The sequence below is a fragment of the Xenopus laevis genome, chromosome 2L (assembly GCF_017654675.1).
Source record: "Xenopus laevis strain J_2021 chromosome 2L, Xenopus_laevis_v10.1, whole genome shotgun sequence".
Lineage (NCBI taxonomy): Eukaryota > Metazoa > Chordata > Amphibia > Anura > Pipidae > Xenopus > Xenopus laevis.
This window is the reverse complement of record NC_054373.1, coordinates 102037692-102058890: the sequence shown is the minus strand read 5'-3', so window position 1 is coordinate 102058890 and position 21199 is coordinate 102037692. Positions and strand designations below refer to the sequence as shown.

Sequence of the window (21199 nt, the reverse complement as noted above, 5' to 3'; positions counted from 1 at the left end):
TGAAAGTTCAGGTTGTCCTGAAAAAAACAATACATTGTTTTCCTGGGTTAACTAAAAGACCACCCCAGGAAAGGCCCTTAAAGTGAAAGAGTGCAAAATATCTAAAAACTGCTTGGCAGTAGATGTTCGCATCTAGGACAAAACGGCTGGCAGGGAAAGGGTTAAAGGGGTAAACCTAATACACCCAGATCGAACAGGATTTATGCCAAACAGAGCCACTGATGTCAATATTAGGCGCCTATTCACAAACATATGGGCCAAGCACAATGTCACTGGGGAAAGAGTGGTGGTGTCGCTGGACACAGAGAAAGCCTATGACACTGTGGAGTGGTCGTACCTTTGGACTCCTTTGAGCATGCTATGGGCTGGGGGACAAGTTTGTTACTTGGGTGAAAGCCCTATATGACTCCCCTAGAGCCAAAATACTGGTAACTGCAGAACTGTCGCAGGAGTTCACACTAGCAAGGGGTACAAGACAGGGGTGTCCATTTTCGCCTTTGCACTAGCCATAGAGCCCATAGCCATTAGAATAAGAAACAACCACTCTATAGAGAGGGTTCTCAGGCCCAAGGGATAACTGGGCAAAATCGGTCATATTCCAAATAGACTCAGGTGCCACAAGGGACCCACAGCATGATACACAACTACAATGGGTGTCCTCATTCACTTATCTGGCCATTATAGTTCACAAGGACCCCAAGAAGTATATAGAGCTAAACTTGGCCCCAAAAGTTAGATCCCTGAGAACCAAACTGCAGCACTGGGCAAAGTTACCTCAATCCATACCTGGGCAGGTCAATATCTTTAAAATTATATTCTTGCCAAAGTTCCTATATGATTTTCACAATGCACCAATTACACTTACCAAATCATGGTTTAAGCAGCCAGAAACATGCATTAGAGATGTTATTTTGGTAGAGGAAAGACCTAGGATAGGCCTACAAATGCTACAGGCATCAGTGACAAAGGGGGGACTATCCCTTCCTAATCTCCTACAGTACTACTACGCCAGTCAACCGGTTTATGCATGGTGGTGGCTTCACCCAGACCCTAAAAAACAGGCCACATTAGTGGAAACTGCGGTGATTTCTTCCTTTAAACCCTTGCTAACCAATTGTATAGAGGACTCCCGTCAGTGTACCCAATAACACCCCCTATGAAAACAGTGATCCAGGTGTTTCTGAGAACTGTTGTGTCAGACTACAAAAAATCCAAAACTTGGTCCAAATGGACACCACTTTGGGGAAATAATTCTCTGGGGGAACTCGGGGCCATACTGGAGGTTAGATCCTGGGCCAATGCCAAAATAAAGTACCTGGGAGACATTGTTGGGCCAGGGGAACTCAAACCATTTGCTCAGTTGAAGGAGGAATTTAGCCTACAAAACAAGATGTTCTTTAGATTCCTCCAGTTAAGGCATGCATACCAGTACCAATTCCCTAATGGGGTCCCACAGTTGGTTGAATCAACTCTAGGGCGCTTCCTTCACAGACCAGAGTTGACCAAACCACTCAGACGGTTCTACGCCATTTTGTTACAAGAGCAGTTTGATCCCATAAGACAAAGAAGACAAAAATGGATCAATGACTTCCCATCCCTAGATGAGGAAGCCTGGGGAGACATACTTGAATAAAGTTCCAGAAACCAATGTTTGTGTTAAAGATCGCTTTGTTCATCCCAAATTTTTAAATAGTGTACTTAACCCCACACAGGCTGGCACGAATGTACCAGGGTCACCCAGATCTGTGTCTTAAATGTAACTTGGACTGTGGTATGTACCTCCATGTCTTCTAGGGCTGCCCCAAGATCCAGCAATACTGGGTCACAATACTCGGGTACATAAATAACTTTTTAGGACTACCCAATATAAGGATTCCGGAGTTCTGCCTACTGGGATATTTTGAAGGACTTACCTTGACCTCCAGTGATAGACTGTGCCTACAACAACTCCTGCATTACACCAGGAAAGCCATCCTACTGATCTGGAAGGCTCCCGAACCCCCCATGCTCAGCTTCTGGATTAAACTAATCAACGACACCACTTGATATTAATTTGCACTGATTAGGGAGCAGGATTGCTTTCTAATACTGACAGATTTCAGCAGGTTTCTTGGCTTTCTATGGCTTTTTGCACCTCCTTTTCTTCATGTGTTCAATATTTATTCTCTTTGTCATTCCACTTTATTACACATAACTTAATTTATGGACTTTTTTGTTTTGATTTCTTTGTACAAGTGGATAACTTGGGTTGTTACTGATAGCTGGTGTAAATTTAATGTCAATAGCCCCATTAGAAATATATTTACCGAGAAAAACATTGATGTATTTAATACTTATTTTCACTGCTTTATATAAATATGCACTTAATGCCACCCTGCAGGGGTCATTCCTTTTAGGTGTTAACTATTTTAATCTAAATTTTTTATTCATTTTACAATGTCCATGTGTGTTGTTTTGGTTAACTAGCAGATGGTTACCCAAAAAACTCTGAGGGGCATGTTTGCTAACATTGGAGATAAATATCTGGCGAGATTTCTGGAGATGTTGCCCATGGCAACCAATCAGCAATTAGATTTCAACAGCCACCTATAAGTTAAAAAACAAAAGCAAAGATCTGATTGGTTGCTATGGGCAACATCTCCAGAAAACTCTCCAGATATTTATCTCCCATATTAATAAACACGCCCCTGAGTTAGTCAGTGACTTGAAGGGGGGGGCACATGGGACATAACTGTTCAGCGAGTTTGCAACTGATCCTTAGCATGCAGCTCATATTCAAAAGCAAACAGTTATGACCCACGTGCCCCTCCTCAAGTCACTGATCAGTGGAAATCAAAAGAGCGGCAAAGCAGGAAGTGGAGTTATGGGTATTATGTTAGACATCCAGTCAATCCAGCCTTTATACATTAAACTTTTGGCTAACTAACTATATTAGAAACATTTTTTATTTTGCACAGTATACCTATTTACCAAGTTTTTACTTTTACACTGAACAATTCCTTTAAATGGGATGTATAGCATAACTCAAAATCCCCCAAATCTTGTAGGCAAACATAGATCCTCTATGTTTCCCATAAATGGTTCAAATGAGTGGCAGGCAGGTTGCAACGGTCCTTGCCAAAAAGTAAAAAGGGTCCTATATCTTGCTGCACTTTCATATTTCTGGGTTTCCACTATATGCAACTCTCTGTGTTATCATTACAGTGTGCTAAACTATAGACATATTACCATGGACTAAATTATTCAGGCGCTATATTATTTAATTTGCCATGCTCCCAGCAGAGCTTAGCTGTGGAGGCACATCATGATTTTTTTCTGAAGTATAAAGTTTTTTTATTTACGAATGTCTAAAACATTTCTACAGACTGTACATAAATGATTTCACAAAGTTACAAAAATATCCCTACCGTCTTGTCTGGTAACATGATTTCCTCCTCTCTGCTTTGTGTTAAATAAGACTCTCAGGCAGTTAAACCAATGTAGTGGGGGGAAAAAAGTTTGACATGGGAAGCTGCATACAAATTATGATGCATTTTCATGTATGATACATTGCATATAATACAGGGCTCTGGAAACCCCCTTTATGTCTATATTAGTTCAAGTTATTCACCTGCTCAAGAAACGGACCACTGCCTTGTTTACTGCTCACTGGGAAAATGGTAAACTCCATAAGAACAATACTAAAGAGGGCTACTTAGTCCATTAATTCAGAGTAACAAGGTTCATTTGGGATTTAACAGTTTGGGATCCAAAACGCTTGGTGCAATATTATCTGAGAATCATTCAGTAATTCTACACACATAATTAATAACACAGTCTAATCTTACTATACGAGTATGCGTGTATGTACTGACAGGGTATACAATGAAGGTGGCCAAGTTGACAAGCTAATGCAGCTCAGAAGTGGCAATTAAATGTTTACAATATCATATCTTAACACAAAGGTGAAATAAAAGCATTATCTGTAAATTAAAGATATCAACAGTAGTGATAAAACAATTTATTTCTCCGGCTACCAAATTAGACGGGTCACATTGGTTACTGCTACCAAGTACCATCAATAATCAAGAACCCATGTGATAAATGTAGTGATTATAAATGAATTGAATACATTAGTTGCTTTTTATCTATTAAGAAAGAGCCAGCACTTTAAGATGGAACTGCTTTATGACAGGCTGTTGTTCCTCCTACTCAATGTAACTGAATGTTTTGCAGTGGGACCTGGATTTTGAGTGCTATTCTTAGATCTAGGGAAATAGGGAAAGTAGGTTTCAAACCAATAAGAAAACAGTTCAAGACCAAATCTAACTTCTATCCAGTTCATCTAAGAGAACAAACAATTAATATGTTTCAGAAGAATATAGAGATAGAACTTACTAAATTACGTAATGAACTTGATACTACCAAGTTTTTATCACACAAACATCTTAAATTTAAAGAGAAACAGGCATTGAGGAATCTTAGTAAAGATGAAACCATTGTTATTAGAAAGGCTGATAAGGGTGGACAGATTGTTATTTTGAATAAAGAAGACTATTTGAAAGATTCTAATAGGCATCTGTCAGATTCTTCCTCATATAAACTATTATCCAAAAACCATGCAGAAAAGTTCAAAGTACAATTAGAAAACGTAATATTGGAAGCACTTCAACATGATGTTATAGACGAAACCAGAGCAACCTTTCTAAAAGTAGAAAATTTCAAAAACAGCAATTTTTCACTATCTCCCAAAAAAACATAAAGGAATTAACTCAAAGGATGAAAACATAATTATGCCTCTTTATAGGTCCCTGGTAAGGCCTCATCTGGAGTATGCAGTGCAGTTTTGGACTCCAGTCCTTAAGAGGGATATCAATGAGCTGGAGAAAGTGCAGAGACGTGCAACTAAACTGGTAAAAGGGATGGAAGACAAATTAGGAGAGTAGACTGTCAAGGTTGGGGTTGTTTTCTTTGGGAAAAAAAGGGGCTTGCGAGGGGACATGATTACACTTTACAAGTACATTAGAGGACATTATAGACAAATAGCAGGGGACCTTTTTACCCATAAAGTGGATCACCGTACCAGAGGCCACCCCTTCAGACTAGAAGAAAAGAACTTTCATTTGAAGCAGAGTAGGTGGTTCTTCACAGTGAGTACAGTGAGGTTGTGGAATGCACTGGCAGGTGATGTTGCGATGGATGATTCAGTTAATGCCTTTAAGAATGGCTTGGATGATTTCTTTGCCAGACATAATATCAAAGGCTAAACTAAACTCTATAGTTAGTATAGATATGAGTATATATAATTTATGTGAAAGTAGGGAGAAGTATGTGTACGGATACTGGGTTTTCATTTGGAGGGGTTGAACTTGATGGACTTTGTCTTTTTTCAACCCAATTTAACTATGTAACTATGTAACTTGGACCAGCTGTAGGTTGTCCTATTATAGAGGGCATTGGTTCACTAGAAGAAAATCTATGTGAATATATAGATCATTTTTTCCAATTGTTGGTAATGAGATTACCTAGTTACCTTAAAGACAGCGGTCATGTCATACATGCTTTAAGTACATTTCATTGTCATACCGACTTTAAATTTATTTATTGATGTTGTTTCCTTGTATTTATGCATTCCACATAATCTTGGTTCACAGGCTTTTGAACATCATCGTGTACATTACAGCACTTATAATTCCAATATTGTTTCTTTAATTTGCTAGCCATTCACTTTTTGCTTACACACAATTGTTTTCTATTCAATGACAAATATTACTTACAATGCTGTGGGACAGCGATGGGAGCCAAATTCACACCTTCAAATGCAAACCTTTTTTTTTTAGGTTACATAGTTACATAGTTACATAGTTAAATTGGGTTGAAAAAAGACAAAGTCCATCAAGTTCAACCCCTCCAAATGAAAACCCAGCATCCATACACACACCCCTCCCTACTTTTAATTAAAATTCTATATACCCATACCTATATTAACTATAGAGTTTAGTATCACAATAGCCTTTAATATTATGTCTGTCCAAAAAATCATCCAAGCCATTCTTAAAGGCATTAACTGAATCAGCCAACACAACATCACCCGGCAGTGCATTCCACAACCTCACTGTCCTGACTGTGAAGAACCCTCTACGTTGCTTCAAATGAAAGTTCTTTTCTTCTAGTCTAAAGGGGTGGCCTCTGGTACGGTGATCCTCTTTATGGGTAAAAAGGTCCCCTGCCATTTGTCTATAATGTCCTCTAATGTACTTGTAAAGTGTAATCATGTCCCCTCGCAAGCGCCTTTTTTCCAGCGAAAACAACCCCAACCTTGACAGTCTACCCTCATAATTTAAGTCTTCCGTCCCTCTAACCAATTTAGTTGCACGTCTCTGCACTCTCTCCAGCTCATTTATATCCCTCTTAAGGACTGGAGTCCAAAACTGAACTGCATACTCCAGATGAGGCCTTACCAGGGACCTATAAAGAGGCATAATTATGTTTTCATCCCTTGAGTTAATGCCCTTTTTTATGCAAGACAGAACTTTATTTGCTTTAGTAGCCACAGAATGACACTGCCCAGAATTAGACAACGTGTTATCTACAAAGACCCCTAGATCCTTTTCATTTAAGGAAACTCCCAACACATTGCCATTTAGTGTATAACTTGCATTTATATTATTTTTGCCAAAGTGCATAACCTTGCATTTATCAACATTGAACCTCATTTTCCAGTTTGCTGCCCAGTTTTCCAGTTTAGACAGATCACTTTGCAAAGTGGCAGCATCCTGCATGGAACCTATAGTTCTGCACAATTTAGTATCATCTGCAAAAATAGAAACAGTACTTTCAATGCCCACCTCCAGGTCATTAATAAACAAGTTGAAAAGCAAGGGACCTAGTACAGAGCCCTGCGGTACTCCACTAACAACACTGGTCCAATTAGAAAATGTTCCATTTACCACCACTCTTTGTAGTCTATCTTTTAGCCAGTTCGCTATCCAGGTACAAATACTATGTTCCAGGCCAACATTCCTTAATTTAACCAGTAACCTTTTGTGTGGCACTGTATCAAATGCTTTAGCAAAGTCTAAGTAAATCACATCCACTGCCATCCCAGAATCGAGGTCTCTACTTACATTCTCGTAAAAAGAAATTAAGTTAGTCTGGCAAGATCTATTACGCATAAAACCATGCTGGCACAAACTCATAGTATTATGATTTGCTATGAAGTCCAGTATCTTATCCTTTATTAACCCTTCGAAAAGCTTTCCTAATACTGACGTCAGACTAACTGGCCTATAGTTTTGAGGCTGAGAACGGGATCCTTTTTTGAATAGAGGCACCACATTAGCAATTCGCCAGTCTCTTGGCACAATACCAGATCTCAATGAATCCTGAAAAATTAAGTAAAGAGGTTTGGCAATCACAGAGCTAAGCTCGCTAATTACCCTGGGATGAATACCATCTGGCCCTGGACCTTTGTTAATCTTAACCTGTTCAAGTCTCTTTTGAATTTCTTCTTGTGTGAACCATGCATCATTAGTTGTATTACTAGAATTGGGAGTGTTAAGAAGGAAACCTTCACTTACTGGTTCTTCATTTGTGTAAACAGATGAAAAATACGAGTTCAGAATCTGCGCTTTTATTTTGTTTTCATCAACCAGCTGATCCCCCTCTGATAGTAAGGGTCCCACCCCTTCCTGCTTCATTTTTTTACTATTGACATATTTAAAAAATAATTTGGGATGGTGGAAGGAGCTTCATATTTTTCAAGACAATAATACATTTTCTGAATGTATACAATATTATGGCTGTTATATTGATGACATTTTAATTATTTGGTTAGGTACTCATGAATTATTCAATGATTTTCTTGGCCGTTTAAATCAAAATTATCTTAATTTAAGATTCACTAACGAAATGGACGCACTTTCCATCAATTTTCTTAATAACACCTTTTACACTGAAAATAATTCAATTGTCACTACGATACACTGAAAATAATTCAATTGTCACTACGATATACAAAAAAAATACAGTTAATACAATCCTCAATGCCAAATCATGTCACCCTAAACATCCAAAAATCAATCCAAGGATCTTCATAAATGATTACTACAGAGGGAGTACTTTGAATAGAGCATTTGAGCGGGCAGTAAGGCTAGATAGAGGATATTTGTTCAATAGATATAAAACTAATCTTGATCACATTAACTCCAACATGAATGATGTTAAAGGAAAACTATAACCCTCAAACAAACAATGTAGGTATCTATAAAATATATTGCATAAAACAGTTTATATGTAAAACCCTGCTTCATGTAAATAAACCATTTTCATAATAATATACTTTTTTAGTAGTATGTGCCATTGGGTAGTCATAAATCAAAAACTGACATTTTAAGGGTCATTCCACACAAGCAGATTTGGGGAGATTAGTCGCCCCATCGACAAATCGGCTCTTCTTCAGGGGGGACAATCTCCCTGAACTGCCTTCCCCCTGCCCTCCGCCGGCTAAATGCACATGGCCGCAGGCGATTTTCATTTTAGCCGGCAGAGGGCAGGGGGAAGGCAATTCAGGGAGATTGTCGCCACGAAGAAGAGGCGATTTGTTGCTGGGGCGACTAATCTCCCTGAATTTGCTCGTGTGGGCTGACCCTAACAAGTAAGGGCCGCACCCTGGAATCGTATGATTCACTGTGCACACAAAGATAACAAACTTTTTAGTTCACATGACCCAATAGACAGTTCTGTCATTTGCTTCAACACTTCTTCCTGTTACAGTTAGAGTTGTAGTAATTCTGGTCACATCACGTGATCTCTGAGGCAGCACACAGACCATCACAAAATGGTGGTTCAAGGCAAGAGATGTAAAAGGACAATATTTACTAATATATATTCCAGTTTGATAAGATTCTTTAATATGCCACTTCATTTGATATAAACTATCTGTTGCTCAAGTATTCACTGAAAAGGATGACACAGATATCTTATCTTGTATATTAACATTTAGTCCTCAGTTTAATCAAATAAAAAGTATTATCAATAAGAATTTAGTCATCTTGGAAACAGATCCTTTTTAAAAACTATCCTCAATAAAGGTTGTAGGTTGTTTCTAAGAGAACTGAAATGCTGGGAAACAAACTTACACCTAGTTTTATTCAGTTTAAAGAAAAACAGGACATTTGGCTACATATAAAATGTAACTTTCAATGTGGTTCTAATAGGTGCATTACTTGCAGATATATGAAAAAAACACAAGTCTTTATTTCTTCCACTACAAATAAGACACATAAAATGATATATTAACTGTAATACAAATTTTTTATTTATATACTAACTTGTAAAGTGTATGAAGAAATATGTAGGTCAAACAGGTCAGAAACTTAAAGATAGAATTAAGAGAACATATGTTAAATATCACTATGGATAACTGTTTTACTCCAGTTGCAAAACACTTTGCAGAATGTAATAACAGGACAGTATCCCTTTTGAGTGTAATAGGGATTGATAAAATAGTTTGTAATATCAGAGGAGGAAATAAAACTTCAGAATTATTAAAAAAAAGAAGCTAGATGGATTTTTCATTTAGGGACCAGACAGTTTAACTTAATGAAACCTTTATTACAACTGTTTATTCATATAATTTTTGCATTATATAATTTTCGCATTGTGCTATGTATTAAGCACTTTGTATGTCTACACAGTGTCTAATTAGGATACATTTCAAAAGCCAATAGAGGTGAATATGTGTAGACTGTTATTGGTTGATTTTATATTAATTTAGCCTATGATTAAGTGTCCCTTGGTGACACAAAAAGTGTAAGGCTTTCTGTTTTTTAACATAATGTGAAATAAAAACTTTTTTACTATTTCAAACCTTTTGCTGATCTCTACTCCTTGGTGTTCCGGATTGATGCCTGCCTAGTATGATGATTTCCGAGTGAACTGCTCTTAGATCTACCAGGCAGCTGTTAACTTGTGTCAGGGAGCTGCTATCTGATTACCTTCCCATTGTTCTGCTGATGGACTGCTGGGGCGTTTTGAAAAAAACATTTTTCCCATGACAGTATCCCTTTTAGTAAAGGCATAAGTTCACCAAAAACATGAAGAGCATGCTCCGTTAATTGGAGCTTGGCAGAATGTAATTTTTTTTTTATACTTTTAACACAAGAAAAATTATAATTGGAAAAAACTGTATAAAAACAACATTTATATGCCCCCCTACAGAGCTCCATTATTGTGAAGGCTAAAAAGAAACGTGAATTGACTTTAAAAGGTCTGCCCTTGCATATGCCCAAGCATTTCGTAGATTGCAGAATATTATTTTTAAAAAAAAACACATATTTTACCTTTTCTGCCAAGGCCTTCAAGCTGTCGAAAAATCGTTGCCAGAAATCCTTGAACAGTGGGCGATCAATTTTCTTCAGGCTGTCTTTGGTGCTTGCATCCACACTGACATACAACTGTGTAACAGGCTCAAGAGACCTAGAAAACAAAATAATGCATTTTCACTAGAGAACATAAACCATTTTACTTCATATTCAGATTATAATTAATGAAAAACCTATATGAAACATATTATACACACACAGAAACATTAATTATAACCTTATCATTACATACTCACCCAGCATTCCCTAATTTTATTCCCTGGCTTTAAAGGAGTTTTTCACCTTTATCTTAACTTTTAGTATGTTGTAGACAGTGATATTCTGAGACAATTTGCAACTTCTTTTGACTATTTATTATGTACAGTTTTTTTAAAAAATTATTTAGCTTTTTATTCAGCAGCTCCCCAGTTTGCAATTTCAGCAACCATGCATTGATTTTACATGAATGTCAATTATTATTATTTTATAATTATTAACACAAGGCCCATAGCCGTATTGTCCCTCTTTTTGTTCCAGATCAACTTACTTATTAAAAGAAAGCATTCTAGACAAGAGAGTAGAAGTAAAATAGGGACAGTAGATCTAGATTAAAACACAGTTGAAGGCAAATTGCACAGTGCTTGTGACAAAAATAAATTAAAACCACTTGCAAGAGTACCTGGCTCCCAGCATGCAGCACTAGAACATGTACAGGGTTGAGAGCTGATCGAGAGCTGATTGGTAGTTACCAGTTGCCTGGGGAAAATGAGGCTTAATGCAAACTGGGGAGAAATATAACAGAGCAGAAAGTGTTGTAACTCTATGCAAACCTAATAATTACTTATAATTATTTGCCTGCTGCTTCCAGCTCTATCATCAAATAATTGGTAAAAAAATAAATAAAAACTGCTACTGTTTATCCACATGCTTTAAAAAAAAAGGGACAAAATGTATCACCTGCACATTTACTTTTATTTCCTGTTTCTATAAATTTTGCTGCCTCCTCCACCACCCAGTTATGCTCCCATACCTCTGTTCCACCTTGAATTCTGACCATTTGCTGGTATACCATACCCCATTATAAGTTCAAGAACAAGGTTTATTTGCTTCCATACCGAAACTCAAGAATTTGAAGTGTAATTAATCAGCAGAGCTTAGATACTAGCTTAAAAATACTTGTGGTGTAAAGTAGCTGTTTATGTGCAATAAAACAACTTTCCAAGTTTGTTGCTTCTTACCGTATTTCTTCAGGGAACTGAGCATTTGTAACTAAAAAACTAGATATATGCTGATTATGAAGAAGCCTAAGAAATTTGTTGATTTCCGGGTACATAATTGGTTCCCCAACCAAGGACAGTGCACAGTGTTTGACAGCTAGACCTTCTTCAAATCGTTCAGGTTTCACACCAGGAACACCTAAATGAAAGAAGAATAGTATGCTTTCAGAAACTAATGAATGCAATTAAAAAAAAAAACAAATACCTAAATATACAGGTTTTTCTAAAGAGAGAAAGTTCAGATAAACAGCACTGCGCAGTGGAAGAGGAAAATAAAAACTTATTTGGTTACCAATGTTTTGGTCCCCTCAGAGACCTTTGTCAAGTGAGTTAAGTGAACAGTAACCAGATAAAATGGTGCCAAAATGCTAAGGATTGTTGCTAAGTGACAGGAATGTAAACAAAACTGTTAAAATAATGAAAGTAAAGTGCAAAAGTGTGTCATAAGGATATATGAATATAAAACAAACAGTGAAATTGAATGATTTGTGGGATAAAAGCAATGTAAAGGGAATGTTATCTGTTAGAACTAACGGATCAGCTGATCAAGGTCAAATTTAAAAAAAAAAAAAAACTCACTAGTGGTTCATGTAAAGAAATCATCCAGATGTTTGCACAATACTGTCGAAACTTGTAATGCAGTTTAACGTGACAACTGATTTTTTATTTTTATTGTCAATCTTGTCTGCAGCCTTAAACTTCGGAAGAGCAGGTAATGGTTTTTAAAGCAGCATACAAATAGATTGTTAATAGACTGTTAAAAGCCGCAGTATACCCACTTGTTCCACAAAAGTTCAATTCAGGAGACGGCATTTACTTGTGACCTTATAGTGCCTTTTATCACATAAGGGGTGAATATATATTTTTTTATATATGTATATATATATAATTTTTTTTAACGGATTCTACTTGCCTAGTGCCTCATAATGAGAATTAGTGGTTAGCATTTACTAGTTACCTGTTTTGAAAACAGATGTTTCATTGCTATAAGTTACTAGATGCTGGCAAACTCCAGGATATACACATGATAGTAACATATGTAGGGATGTCATACTACGTCACTATTTAAAGTATAAACAATAAACCCAAACAAAAGATTATCAATAAACAGTACAAAAACCAAAATCAACAGAGACATGAAATCAATAACTTCTTACAGTAGTGTCTATTACTGCAACATAGTACCTAGCTCATAGCTGTTCTGTTGACTACTTTCAACATATTAGGATAATGTTACTTTGTATCCAGGAAACCACCAGATAACCAGATACAGAAGCCGTAGACTAAAAACAAACTCACTAAAAAAGTGAAGCAATGTGCTATTGAATTCTGCTAATGACACATCACACCATAACAACTTCCTTGTATCAAATAATTTGAAAGCTCAGGTCAGAATGTGATCTAGAGTTGCCATTTCCTATTGCAACATATGACAGTAAAACCAAAAACATGCTTTTGTGCCTCTATAAGCTTGTCTCAAATCTACTTCAGAAAAGCAATTACAACTTTATTTTTGCAATCTATACACAGCATTAGTTTAAAATTGTACATTTTTTATGGTTTCTCTCCATTACATGATTACTGTAAATCTTTGCCTCCTGAACTTTTTACCCTCATGAAAATACAAAAAGTTCTCTGCACTGTCTTAGCCTAAGAAGAAAGCATCAATCCTCTTCCAGATTATAGCTATCCCGGCATCAATCCTTTTGTATCATATAGTAAGAGGAGAGCACTCAATAAAAAAAAAAAAGATATCGATCGGAAAGACCCGTCGGAAGCCTCCATACACGGCCAGATTAGCTGTCAAATTGGTCTAAACGACCGATATCAGCAGCATTATCTGCCCGTGTATGGCCACCTTTACTCCTAAACTTTAAATACAAGAACTAGACATGGCAGAAGCCTGGATATGGCAGAAGCAATTCTGTTTCTAAGAACAATACTTTTTGGGTTGTATTTAACAGATATTCTACAGCTCTATGCCAGGTTCAATTAATATATAAGTTGTTTAAGGTTTTCCAATTGTCTTTGGTTTATGTAGTTTAACTTAGATTTTGGTTTAGAATTAGGATGTGGTTTATAACTTCTTTCAATCAACATTAGTATATTAAAGGATCAGTAACGTCAGTCAGCGATGTCATCGTTATAATCAGAGCTTAGAGATGTCATTTCTGTCACATGACTCACTGAAACTTGTTTATAATAAAAAAATAAAGTAACCCCTGTTATGAGGATATTAGAAGCCACCTTGGCCTTCGGCCTCGTGTTTTTATATGGCCATGGAACTCCTCTGTAACTTGTATTATCCTTATATTTTACAAGAGGGGGTACTTTATTTACTATATTATATACTGTTAGTGTGCACTGGTAAAAGCTGTGTGTTTGCTTCAAAAATACTACTATAATTTATATAAATAAGATGCGCTGTAGTCATGGGGGCAGTTTTACCAGTGCAGAGTGGCAGTACATTATATTTTATTAACTTTGATAAACTTTCAGTTTTTGGTGTTACTGTTCCTTTAAAAAAAAAAAAGGAGTTAGAGGAGGCGTTAGAGTCGAACGATATATGTACCGACACTACAGCCCTGCCATTGCCCCAACACTTCCATGAAAATGTGTACACAAATAATTCAAACATGCCCCCCTTGAGCTAAATCGAAATCTCTTTATTCCCAATCCAGGACCAAGAATGTCCATATTTGACAAAGATTATGGACTGGATGAGGACGATTACACTTATGTTTCTACACAGAGTTATGACATAGATTTGGAAGGTAATGTAGTTGCAAAAAAAAAAAAGAAAATAAAAAAAAAGCGTGCTCTTTCTGAATCTACCCATCCACAATTTAAAGGGGATGTATACACTTTTTTCAACATTAGATCAATGAATAAGACTTGTGTATACTTTCTGCCTATAGTCTTAATCACAAAAAAATATTCTTCTTGAAACTGAAGCTACTCCATGTTTGGTCCTTGAAAGGCTGATTATTTAGATTACCTATTCACAGATAATCTCCCACGCATTATGGATTCCTGCTTAACAAATGTGTCACAAGCATGGGAGGGGAGGGAGTTGTATACTGGTAATATAATTATTTATCGTGCCAGGAGCAAACATTGAGTAGCTTCAAGTTTCCCTGTTCAGCTCCCAAAAAGTATTCTAGTTAAAGAAATAAAAAAAAGTACATTCAGGAAGTGCAGGTAATAAGATCGGTTATTGAGAACATATCTTTCAGGTAGTAAAAGTTACTGCATAAGGGAACACAGAAACATGTATGATTAACAAAATAATGTAGTTGCCAAAACAAAAAAAAAAAGTATTATTGACAGGTGGGGTGTGCTGCTTAAGGTGTCATTTGTATATTTCCCTTTCTTGCAGAGCTAACATAATGATTTAAATGCCATGCATATGTATGAGAAAGTGTTTGGATGCTTGATATATGCTCCAGGTATAGGAACAGGTTTTTTTCCCTCCCAACATACACAACTGAATATGCCAAAGACAACGGAAATAGTGACGATAACAGCAGGAGTCTGACACGTGAGATTTAATTAAGTAAAACTAAAGTAAAACTTTAGCAGTCATTACTATTAAATTGCATCTATAGCCTGAGTCACCAACAGCAATGTGAAACTGTAACAATATATGTTACAGCCAAATTTATAATCACAATAAAATATATCTGAATTATGGATAAACTAATCATGATAGAAAGATGTAGTTTATTCCATTCTTAAATGAGAATTCAACCCTAAAGTTAAAAAACCCTACCCTACATAGACTCCCCTCCCTCCTCCCCCCAGACTTAGTGTTATGCCGTGCAAATGCCCCAAATGTTTTAGATTGTGCAGATTCAGGCAGCGGAGTTCACGGGTGCCATCTTCAGCCGCTTCGGTAACCTTCAAAATGAGGCCGGCGCTTCTGCAATTTTTCGCAAGTTTTGGCGCATGCGCCACCACGCAGGTCTCATTTCGGAAGATTTCTAAAGAGAAGAAGATGGTGCCCGTGAACTCCGATGCCTGAATCTGCACTGAGGGGTAAGGGGGATAGGGGATTTTTAACTTTAGGGTTGAATTCTCCTTTAAGATATACATGCACTTGACAGTAATATTTTTTATTTTTTCCTCATGATAAAACCAGTCCACAGAGGATCAAACAAAACGGATTCAAGTACAGCTGTTCCAATACGAGGTAAAGTACTTATTTTAACCAAAGAGAGTATGCAAGTACTAAATATGGTGCTTTGTTGAACATAGATGTAGCATTAAATATTAAAATATACTATAAACTCTATATATAAATATACTAAACTATTTAGGCATATTCTGCTTAATGATTGGCATATTCTGCTTAATGATTGCCAGTGTGACCATATTTTGCACATCTTCAGACAGTCAAAAGACCACTATCAACCTATAACAGAGAGTAGAAAGCTTAACCTACTGATCCATCCAGCTGTCCGTGCCGGGCCAGTTTATACTTAATTGATTAATACTGCTGCTTGAGCCAGATAACAGAAAATGTAGCATTATTATTCCCTAAATCTAGTGCTGCAGATTATGCTCATGGTCTGTTTCATGAGCTGATGGTTATCTTTCTTTTATTAGCTGGTAAGACACATAGGGGGTTGTCACCACTTTTAGTATGATGTAGAAAGTGATATTCTGAGACAATTTGCAATTTGGCTTTCATTATTTGCGCTCAGCTCTCCGGTCTGGTCACTAGGGTCCAAATGACCCTAGCAACCATGCAGTAATTTGAATAAGAGACTAGAATATGAATAGAAGAGGGCCTCAATAGAAAGATGAGCAATAAAAACTAGCAATAACAATACATGTGTAGCCTTACAGAGCATTTGTTTTTTTAGATAATTCAAAAACTATATAAAAAAAAAAGGAAATAATGAAGAACAATTGAAAAGTTGCTTAGAATTAGCTATTCTATAACACACTAAAAGTTAAAGGAGTTGTTCACCTTCCAAATACTTTATTTCAGTTACGTTGTTTTCAGATGGTTCACCAGAAGACTTTTTTCAATCTCTTTCCATTCAATTTTATTTTTTACAGTTTTTCCAAAATCGAAATTTAAAGTTTAATGTAGAGTCCTGCAGCGGGTCGGTACCCTGCGGGTTGCGGGTAGAATTTCCGGGTGCGGGTATAGACGTGTGTCAGCGGTTCTGCGGGTCAGGCCGCGGGTCTTCTCATTAGCTACTTCCGATGATGCCGCTTCCAGTTTACAATGACAGCACTTCCTGTTTTAAGCCTTTTTTCCTGGTCACGCCTATTTCCGATGATGTCACTTCTGGTTTACAATGAGAGCACTTCCTGATTCTTGATGGTCAGCGGGTCGCGGGTCCGAGTTGCAGATAAGGTACTTGCAGGCCAGGTCGGGGGTAGAGATGTCGCGAACTGTTCGCCGGCGAACTTGTTCGCGCGAACATCGGGTGTTCGCGCTCGCCGGAAGTTCGCGAACGTCGCGCGACGTTCGCCATTTTGGGTTCGCCATTGTTGGCGCTTTTTTTTGCCCTCTCACCCCAGACCAGCAGGTACATGGCAGCCAATCAGGAAGCTCTCCCCTGGACCACTCCCCTTCCCTATAAAAACCGAAGCCCTGCAGCGTTTTTTCACTCTGCCTGTGTGTGCTGAAGAGATAGTGTAGGGAGAGAGCTGCTGCCTGTTAGTGATTTCAGGGACAGTTGAAAGTTTGCTGGCTAGTAATCGTTTTGATACTGCTCTGTTATTGGAGGGACAGAAGTCTGCAGGGTTTTGAGGGACATTTAAGCTTAGGTAGCTTTGCTGGCTAGTAATCTACCTTCTACTGCAGTGCTCTGTATGTAGCTGCAGTGGGCAGCTGTCCTGCTTCTGATCTCATCTGCTGACTGCTGCAATAACAGTAGTCCTTGTAAGGACTGCTTTTATTTATTTTTTTGTTGTTTTACTACTACTACTACTACTATAAGAGCCCAGTGCTATTAGTCTAGCAGTGTTGGGGAGTGGGACTGGTGTGCTAATCTGCTGCTCCTAGTAGTTCAGCAGCACCAACTTTAATTTTTTTTTTTTAATATTCATTTTTTTTTTATTTTACTTTTTTTTATTTTACTACCGCTGTAGTAGTGTATAAGTTGACCTTTTAGGCATTATTTGCCCTGTAGGCATTATTTGCACACTGTTTTCTTCAACCCGCCATCTAGCTGTGTGACCTTGTTCACATTCTGTCTAAATATCCATAATATTACCGTCTCCAGAAAAAACACCGGAGTGACTTTTTTCAAGCAGCATTCATATATTTTACGTAATCCGTATCCACCGCTGTAGTAGTGTATACGTTGACCTTGTAGGCATTATTTGCACACTGTTTTCTTCAACCCGCCATCTAGCTGTGTGACCTTGTTCACATTCTGTCTAAATATCCATAATATTACCGTCTCCAGAAAAAACACCGGAGTGACTTTTTTCAAGCAGCATTCATATATTTTACGTAATCCGTATCCACCGCTGTAGTAGTGTATACGTTGACCTTGTAGGCATTGTTTGCCCAGTTTTTTTGGCCGCAGCCACTGAAGCACAGAGGCCAGAAAAAATATGCCATATAAATGCTGAAAATAGTCATTTTTTGCCATACGTTGACTCAACGTATATGGCAAAAAATTACTATTTTCAGCATTTATATGGCATATTTTTTCTGGCAACTGTGCTTCAGTGGCTGCGACCAAAAAAACTGGGCAAACAATGCCTACAAGGTCAACGTATGGCAAAAAATGACTATTTTCAGCATTTATATGGCATATTTTTTCTGGCAACTGTGCTTCAGTGGCTGCAACCAAAAAAACTGGGCAAACAATGTCTACAAGGTCAACGTATGGCGAAAAATTACTATTTTCAGCATTTATATGGCATATTTTTTATGGCAACTGTGCTTCAGTGGCTGCGTCCAAAAAAACTGGGCAAACAATGCCTACAAGGTCAACGTATGGCAGTTGTTTAAAGAGAACAGTAGATTACTAGCCAGCAAAGCTACCTAAGCTAAAATGTCCCTCAAATCCCTGCAGACTTCTGTCCCTCCAATACAGAGCAGTATCAAGCAGATTACTAGCCAGCAAACTTACTATCATCTGTCCCTGAAATCACTAACAGCTCTCCCCCTACACTATCTCTTCCAAGCACACACAGGCAGATTTTTCAGATACATTTTTGCCCTTGATCCCCCTCTGGCATGCCACTGTCCAGGTCGTTGCACCCTTTAAACAACTTTAAAATCATTTTTCTGGCCAGAAATGTCTTTTCTAGATGTTAAAGTTCGCCTTCCCATTGAAGTCTATGGGGTTCGCGAACCGTTCGCGAACCGCTCGCATTTTTGCGCAAGTTCGCGAATATGTTCGCGAACTTTTTTTCTGACGTTCGCTACATCCCTAGTCGGGGGTCCAAGTGGGTAAGAATGCGGGTCCGGGTTGCGGATTGCAGGTTGCGGGTACGGGTTCCAAAAAATGGACCCGTGCAGGTAGTTTAATGTTCATGTCTCTGGTGTTTCAGTCTGGCAGCTCAGTAAGTAAATAATTCAGGTACTGACTCTATACTGTTACAATTCTGCAACATTTAGTTGAAACATTTTTCAGCAGCATCTCTGGGGTATTAGTAACTATTGTATCAATTCTAAAACCTGCCTTTATTGAAACTCAGGGACTCTGCTCAGCAGGGACAAAGATAAGAAATGTATCAACTAAGGGGCAGATTTATCAAAATGTGAGAATAGAACTCCGCACAGAAAAACTCAAACATGTTCTATTCATTCCTATGGGATTTTTAGAATCATATTTATTATTGGAGTACACCATTTGATAAATATGCTTTTCAATCCCATAGTAATGAATAGAACATGGGTGAGTTTTTCTGTGGTTTTCTGTGGAGTTCTATTCTCAGACTTTGATAAATCGACCTAAATGTATCAATTTAGAAGTTTACAGGGTCAACGACCGTCCCCCCCAGAGCTGCTTTAGAAAGTGAAAAATTAAATTTTACACTTCAATATTAGAGAAACATTTACACATAGAAAATAGAAAGCCATTGGAAAAAGTCTATTTCTGGTGAACTGTCAAACCAACTGAACTGAAAAAAGTGTTGGAAGGTGAACAACCCCTTTAACTTCAAGGTGAACCACCCCTTTAAAGTTATATGGAATCCTTCCTATAAGATGCCTAGTAATGCATCAATAGTAGTGAAAAAATATGGGTGTATTCCAAGTAGCCAACAGCCCAGTAGTATTTATATTAATGGCTGTATAAGAGAAGTGTAACTCTTCCTGCTCCCTTAGGTCATGCCAGCCGGTGTTGGAATCATCCTTCTGTAGGCTGGACCACAAATGAAAGTGGTTCTCTGTACTGCAGCCAAGCATGGTTGACACAGTTTGCCCTCCACTTCAGGGTCATTTTTGTATAGAAAAAAATATTGTGCACATGCTACTTCGTAAAAGTAGCAATGAAAATGCTTAATATTTATATGGTATCAAAATATATTCCCTAAGGGATTAACGTGTTTAGTAAGAATTTATTTTTCTAACAGCTTGTTATACAATGTTATTCTTTAGAGATTATCCGAAAAACATATACCAACATGGAAAAGGAAATTAAAAGAAAGGTCATCATCCTTTCTGCTATGGCAGCTGTTGGATTTGCTATTATCACAACAGTTATATTATACTTGGTATACTTGATTTCCTGTATAAAAACCATGTAGGTATCAATTTAATCATTGGTTATTCAATACGATTTCTTATTCAAAAGCTTACTTATACATTCCTGTTTTGGTTTTTTTAAGTAGGAAGAACAAATCAGTCCAGCAAATGGAGGAAGGTGTGAAAAGCTGATGGGAACAAAGAATTACCCACAGGTCTATAAAGCCTAGTGAATCAGACCATACTGAATAGGAGTCCTCAGTCAGTGAAGACAAACACTAAAAATACTTAAGTCACAGCATTCTGAAGACTAGCAACTTTAATAAAGTATGAATTGCTGACATTGTGACAGCGCTGTGGAATATGCTGGCTGGCGTTAAATAATAATACATGTTATTAATAATAATAATAATAATGTGGCCTTTAACCTAATCTAGTGACAAATGTCTATAGCCCATGGAATATATTTTTCACTGCATATGCATATTTTTATTTATATGCAAGAAGGGATCAGCACTAAACAGCACCACTATATTTTTCTCCCCTTGGTGCATTATTAAATGACTAAAAAAATCCTTCAAATCAATCTACAAGCTCCAGAAACAGGGGGGAGCTAGTGGCCCACAAAATGGCTACCCCCCAGTTCCAAACACTCATGCACATTTTGCTATGATGTGGTACACACACTGTGCAGTCTCTTACCCAAGCAACCTTGAGCAAAAATATCTTCTGCTGCCTATGGAGCAATGCAAACTATATGTAACATTGATCAATGCATACATAGCCAACCAATACATTCCCCCAGAAATATCAATTAACTAACCAGGTCTGGACTGGGATATGAAATAGGCCCAAACAGCCCCCCACCAGCCCACTAAATATGGCATCGTATACTGTAGCATCCCAGAATT

The 21199-nt window shown here is 37.5% G+C and overlaps 1 pseudogene; it reads right to left on the bottom strand.

Annotated features, from left to right (window-relative positions):
- Window positions 1-21199, bottom strand: part of LOC108708340 — a 100536-nt pseudogene that overhangs the window by 41037 nt on the left and 38300 nt on the right.